The 7,191-nt window shown below is 41.7% G+C and overlaps 1 pseudogene; it reads right to left on the reverse strand.

Moving 5' to 3' along the window:
* Positions 1 to 4,621: 4,621 nt before the first annotated feature.
* LOC125553994 (uncharacterized) lies at positions 4,622 to 6,334 on the reverse strand (annotated as a pseudogene).
* Between the last annotated feature and the right edge of the window lie 857 nt (positions 6,335 to 7,191).

Consider the following 7,191-nt stretch of genomic DNA (forward strand, 5'->3'; position numbering starts at 1 on the left):
ACATATCTGTATTCCCTCCATTCCCGTGCCCATCTCCTCTCTATTCTTTGGATGCGCACTTTGCGCTCATTCTTGGTTTCCTTTCCATGAGTGGCCTCATCAGGAGTGCAATAATCCTTGTATATATCCTCAGGGATTTCAAACGCAGTGTTGACTTCTAGCCTCTTTCCTCCCTTCCGAGGTTTCTTGCTATCTGCCATTTTCTTCAGCTGAGGGTTTTTAACAATTGAGTTCTCTGAAGAGGTATGCAACTTTTCTTCGAGGAACACTGCAAATGAGTTAAGTTGATGAGAACCTAATGATTCAGCAGTGGACATGAATACCTGTGAATAGAGTATAGGTGTGAAGAATTTGGAGAGGTCATATGTGTTCTCAGAAGTTTTTGCAAAAAAGAACAAGTTTGAGGAAATTGACCAGATGAGTCTTGAATAATTTCACTAAGCATTCTTTGACTTAGGTTCTAGAGTTGTACAGATTTGAAAATCCATACAATTGAGGAATCTTGAAGAAAAATGTTGCTTAGAGAAACAGATCAAGAATAGATGATATGTGAGGTGTTTAGTGTGTGAAGAGTTGAGGAATAAACACCTTTTGAAGATTTGAAGAAAACATCATAATAACAAGGGTAGTAAAAGTAACTTTTAATTACCCTTGACGAAGAACACGACGAACTAGGAAGTGTAGATTTCAAGCTCGTCGGTTCAAATCTTCCACGCCCTAACTTGGCTAACGAAGACAGCTACGACGACGGCGGAGTGAAGAAATCCGCCTCCGGCGTGAGTATGGCGGCTACGAGGTCGAGACAGTGAAGCTCTTCCTCACCGACGATGATGGAGGTAGCGGCGGCGCTAGGGTAGGGAAGCTTGAGCGAGGGAGTGAGATCGAGCGGAGTAAAAGTGAAATGAGGAAGGGAGAGGGGTATTTATAGCTGAAGTAAAAAAAATGCTCGCCCGAGGAAATAGGACCAACGTGCCCCTGACCTTTCTCATTCGCTTGACATGTGTCACCCACGTATAGAGAGGTGACGATCGTGTGCAATCGTGGGTGAATAGATAAACATCGCATAGAATGCGGAACGGTTTGAGCGGCAAAGCCGAAAATTTAGATAAGATAGGTTTTAAAGTTCCGTTCGCGATTTCTTCAGATGACAAGAACGCAATGAAGATTTTGAACGAGATTCAAATATAACGCACATGAAGAATTTGTGAATAGACTGGGTTGAGTTTAGCATAGAGGGGGAAGGGTCCGATCACATTCACTTAGCAGAACAAGCAACTTGAAGAAATAGCAATAAGTGAATGGTGTAAAGGACATAAACTCACACACATATATATAGCCAATGAAGAAAAACGACGGAAATGGTGAAGACAATGCAAGTTGAAAAACAACTGAGGAATTTCAAAGAACTGAGGAAAAACTCAATTGAAGATTTTCAACATTTTGTGGTGGCGTGACCCACCGTATAAGAATGACGATTTCAGACACATCGTACAATTGTCGTAGGGTTCTAAGAATCATATTCTTCGTTAATTTCTTCACACTTAGAGTGTTATTCTTCATTGATTGAAGAAAAACGTTTCTTCATGTGTTGCACATCTAAGTCATCAATTTTGCATAAGTGTTAGGATGAGTGTCCTTTCCAAAGAACATTCGAAGATTCTAGGATATTTAGCTCACACCACAACTTGCTAAATCTCTTCTCATCCAAGGGCTTAGTGAAGATATCGGCTAGCTGTTCTTCAGTCTTCACATGCTCAATAGAGATGTCGCCCTTCAACACATGATCATGAAGAAAATGATGACGAATCTGAATGTGCTTTGTCTTCGAGTGTTGAACTGGGCTATGAGCAATCTTGATGGCACTCTCATTGTCACAGTAGAGTGGCACATTCTTCACGTTGACGCCATAGTCCTTGAGTGTTTGCTTCATCCATAGTAGTTGAGCACAGCAAGAACCAGCAGCAATGTACTTAGCTTCAGCAGTAGACAATGATACGCAGTTCTGTTTCTTCGAGGACCAACAGACCAAAGATCATCCGAGGAAATGGCATGTGCCAGATGTTGACTTGCAGTCCACACGATCACCAGCATAGTCAGAGTCTGAAAATCCAATGAGATCAAAAACCAAGCCCTTTGGGTACCACAATCCAAGTGTTGGTGTGTGAGCTAGAAGAATATGCTTCACAGCCTTATGGTGTGATTCCTTCGGTGTAGCTTGAAATCGGGCACACATGCAAACACTAAGCATAATATCTGGCCTAGATGCACATAAGTACAATAAAGAACCAATCATGGAGCGGTATACCTTTTGATCGAAGTCAATACCATTTTCATCAGTGCATAGATGACCATTTGTGGGCATTGGGATTTTGACTCCTTTGCAATCTTGCATGCCGAATTTCCTCAATACGTCCTTGAGGTATTTCTCCTGAGATATGAATATGCCATTGCGCTGTTGACGAATCTGAAGACCTAAGAAGAATTTCAATTCTCCCATCATAGACATTTGATATTATTCACCCATCATATAGGCAAATTCATCACTGTAACGTTGGTCAGTACAGCCGAAAAGGATATCATCAACATAAATTTGGCACACAAACAATTCACCATCATAAGATTTAGTGAAAAGAGTTGGGTCAAGTGAACCGGATTTGAAGTCTTTCTTCATGAGGAATTCCTTCAAAGTATCATACCACGCCTGTGGGGCCTGCTTGAGGCCATAGAGGGCCTTATTGAGTCTGAAGACTTTGTCAGGATGCGTTGGATCTTCAAAACCTGGGGGTTGAGCAACATATACTTCTTCCTCAAGCTTACCATTGAGGAATGCACTTTTCACATCCATTTGATATAAGATGATATCATGATGGTTAGCATAAGCAAGTAATATGCGAATAGCCTCAAGTCTAGCAACAAGTGCAAAAGTTTCATCGAAATCAATTCCTTCAACCTGTGTGTAGCCTTGAGCAGATTCTTCATGTTCTGGAATGACTTCTTCAGTAGATTCTTCAGTAGGAATGACATCCTCAGTAGCCTTGAACTTAATAGATTCCTTAGGAGGTATTTCGTCCGTCACAGGAGGTAGGTGTTCTCTTTGCGAGCCATTAGTTTCATCGAACCGCATGTCTACAGTTTCAACAACCTTGTGGTGACAGGTGTTGAAGACTCTGTAGGTGTGCGAGTCCTTACCATAACCGAGCATAAAACCTTCATGTGCTTTCGGTGCAAATTTAGAACTGTGATGAGGATCTCTAATCCAACATTTAGCACCGAAGACTTTGAAATAACTCACATTGGGTTTCTTGTCAGTAAGGAGTTCATATGTGGTCTTCTTGAATAATTTGTGAAGATATACCCTATTGATGATGTGGCACGCAGTATCGATTGCCTCATGCCAAAAGCGAGGAGGCATCTTGTACTCATTAAGCATAGTGTGGGCCATCTCAACAAGAGTCCTGTTCTTGCGCTCCACGACGCCATTTTGCTGAGGAGTATAAGGAGTAGATAACTCATGAGTAATACCGAGTTCATCAAGATAGTCATCAAGACCAGTGTTCTTGAACTCAGTTCCATTATCACTTCTGATGTGCTTGATCTTCACACCAAAGTTGGTTGAAGCCCTCGATGAAAATCGTTTGAAAACTTCCTGCACTTCAGTTTTGTAAGTGATGATATGGACCCACGTATATTGAGAATAATCATCAACAATAACAAAGCCATATAAGGATGCAACATTAGTAAATGTGGCATAGTGAGTAGGGCCAAAGAGATCCATGTGAAGTAATTCAAATGGTCAAGAAGTAGTCATGATAGTCTTCGCTGGATGCTTGGCCTTGTTCATCTTTCCAGCTTCACAGGCTCCGCACAAGTGATCCTTGAGGAATTTAACATTTTCAATGCCAATGACATGCTTCTTCTTCGCGAGCGTGTGCAAATTCCTCGTGCCAGCATGACCAAGTTGACGATGCCATAGCCAGCCTTCTGAAGCTTTTGCAAGTAGACATGTAGCAGGTTGTGGTCCTGTAGAGAAATCAACAATATACAAATCTCCTCTCCTAAAGCCTTCGAAGACTTTGGAATTGTCAGCTTCCATGATCACAACACAACGATATTTGCCAAAGACAACAACCATATCAAGATCACAAAGCATTGAGACAGACATGAGGTTGAACCCTAAGGACTCGACAAGCATGACTTTGTCCATGTGTCGATCCTTTAAGATTGCAACCTCTAGACCCAATACCTTGTTTTTGCCTTTCTCAGCGTAGGTGATATGCTTTAGATGTGATGGAGATAAAACAGAGTCCATCAATAAGCTCCTGTCACCAGTCATGTGATTTATACATCCACTATCGAGGACCCACTCACTGGCTTTGGGTTGATCATCCTGCAGATGAATTAGTGCAACTTACAAACTCATATACTTCAGCAGTGAAGAATATGGTATCAATTTCATCAGATCAATTTCATCAAGCAATAGAACAGATAAAGCAGTATGAGGGTGTGAGAAATGAAAATTCATTTCTTCATGATTAGCTCGCGTCCTTTCAAGCACATTTAGGTCTCCAGCAAATTCTTCAGACGATTAAGTTCATCTAGAGACCTGATCCTGCATAAGAGGTTAGTTCTTTTTCTTCACCACCCACATCTGAAGGGGTGGCAAAGAGTTCATCATTCTGCGAGCTCCAAAAGTGAAAGGTGGCATAGATGCCAATCCACTTCGTTTCACATAAGAGGGGTTAGGGTAAGCATAAGAGTAAGCAGAGAAATTCTTCGAGGACTTATGAACATAATGATTTGAAGAATAATGCACATATCCATAATTCTTAGATCTTCCCTATGAAATAGATAGGTTAGCACGATGATGTTCATATGAGGACTTTGATCCTTTTGAGGAATTTGATCCATGTGAGAAGTTTGGTCCGTATGAGGACTTGGATCCATATGAAGAATTTGATCTGGGGTTCCTATTCTTCATAGGTGGTGTCATGATGACATTCACCTGAAGATTTCCAAGGCACCTTTTGGGAACCCAGATTTTCTTCATAGGAGGACCATTCTTGCAGTTAGTGCCAACATATCTAGCAAATACTTCACCATTCTGTGTTTTGAACAGCTTATAATTGGAGTCAAATGATTCATCAGAAGAATATGAAGATTCACATGTAAAGCCAGATAGAGTAGATGGATCCACTGAAGGTCCCTTTGCAGCAACCCATGAGGTTTTGGGATACTGCTCAGGTTTCCAGTAGGTCCCATCAGCATTGAGTTTCCTCTCAAAGGCAATACCCTCTTTCCTAGGGTTCCTGTTGAGGATCTGCTTTTTAAGCACGTCACAAAGAGCCTGATGCCCTTTGAGGCTTTTGTACATGCCTGTCATATATAATTCCTTTAGCCCTGCATCATCAGTGATACTAGCAATGTCCTCAGATGAGGAATTAGTGATAGCAGAGGCAGTTGAAGAATTTGCAGCAATGGAAGTATTTGAGCATTCGGGTGAAGAATTAGCAGTTTCACGTTCAATGCACTTCAAACATGGAGAACCAAATTCATCCTGAGTAGCGCTAATCTATTGAGCAAGTAATGAATCACGCTCCTTCTGAAGATCTTCATAACTCACTCTTAACTTCTCAAGATCTTTCTTTCTTTGAAGAAATTCGTAAGAAAGCTTCTCATGATCAGATAAGAGAGTGTTATGATGACTTTAAAGGGTGTCAAACTTAGACTGAAGTCTCTGAAGACTATCAGCCAAAGCTTTCATCTGATCCATTTCTTCATCCAGCATATCATTGCTTTTATCCAGCATGTATTGAACTTTTTCCAAAGCTCTTTGTTGTTTAGTGACAAGGGAAGCAAGTTTGACATAACTGGGTCCAAATTCATCACCAGATTCATCATCACTGGACTCAGATAAGTAGCATTCAGTTACCTTGGCACCTTTTGCCATAAGAAATGGTGTAGAGGATGATGATTCTGGATCGAAGGTCATAGCCTTGCGCGATTCCATGAATTCTTCGAACCAGGGTTCATGGTGAGATCGATCACCTTCATAGACCTCAGAGAGTCGGTCCCAGATGAGTCTCGCATGGCTGAGATGCATAACGTCCCTGAACTGATTTTGTGACAAGATGGAGTAGATGATGTCCTTCGCCGTGAGGTTGAGAAGTGTGTATTTGCGAATATCATCAGCCTCCGCCATCTTGCATAGGTCAGTAAGACCAATCTCGGTGACGGTCCAGAGTTCGCTGTTCATCGCCATGAGGAGCTTCTTCATCATGGCCTTCCACTTGGGATAATCATGACCGTCAAAGATGGGGCAAGTCACAGTCTTCATTCCTGTGGTCGACATAACTAAAACTCCAGGCGGTTAAACCAAAATCACACAGAACAAGGGAGTACCTTGTTCTGATACCAATTGAAAGTGCGTTATATCGACTAGAGGGGGGTGAATAGGCGATTTTTATGAAATCTTCACTGAGGAATTTCAGGGTGAGGAAATTCCTTAGTGAAGAACTACTTGCAGCGGAATAAGTACTCAGAAGTAAACATAACAGAACATGAGCATGGTCTTCATGATGAAATGAAAAACAAGCATAGAGTACAAAAGCGTAAACACAGGATAACACAGGATAAAACAGGATGAAGATAAACAAACTGAAGATATTGAACTGAGAAAATTGAGAAAGTCTTTAGTCAAAGTCTTCAAACAGATATGAACAAGCTCATAACACAGAAATGAGGAAATGAAAGGGTTGAGGAAATGGAACCAGTTAGCTTGGTGAAGACAATGATTTGGTAGACCAGTTCCAACTGTTGTGACAGTTGTACGTTTGGTTAGGGCGGCTAGGTATTTAAACCTGAGGACACACAGTCTCAGACACCCAGTTCTGAACACGCAGTCCAGAACACTTAGTCCTCACCGTATTCCCCTTGAGCTAAGGTCACACAGACCTTGCCCAATCACTCATGGTAAGTCTTCAGGTGACTTCCAAACCTTCACAGACTCGGTCACTCAGCGATCCACAATTTCCTCTTGGATGCTCTAGACCATGACGCCTAACCGTCTAGAAGATGCACAGTCTTCAAAGGTAACAAGCGTCGGATCCACACAGGATCAATCTCTTCAGTGATGCTCAATCACTTGGGGTTTGTAGGTGTTTGGGTTTGGGTTTTCCTCACTTGATGATTTTC

This window comes from Triticum urartu, chromosome 4A (assembly GCF_056163025.1).
Source record: "Triticum urartu cultivar PI428250 chromosome 4A, HENAU_Tu73, whole genome shotgun sequence".
In the NCBI taxonomy this organism is placed as follows: Eukaryota; Viridiplantae; Streptophyta; class Magnoliopsida; order Poales; family Poaceae; genus Triticum; species Triticum urartu.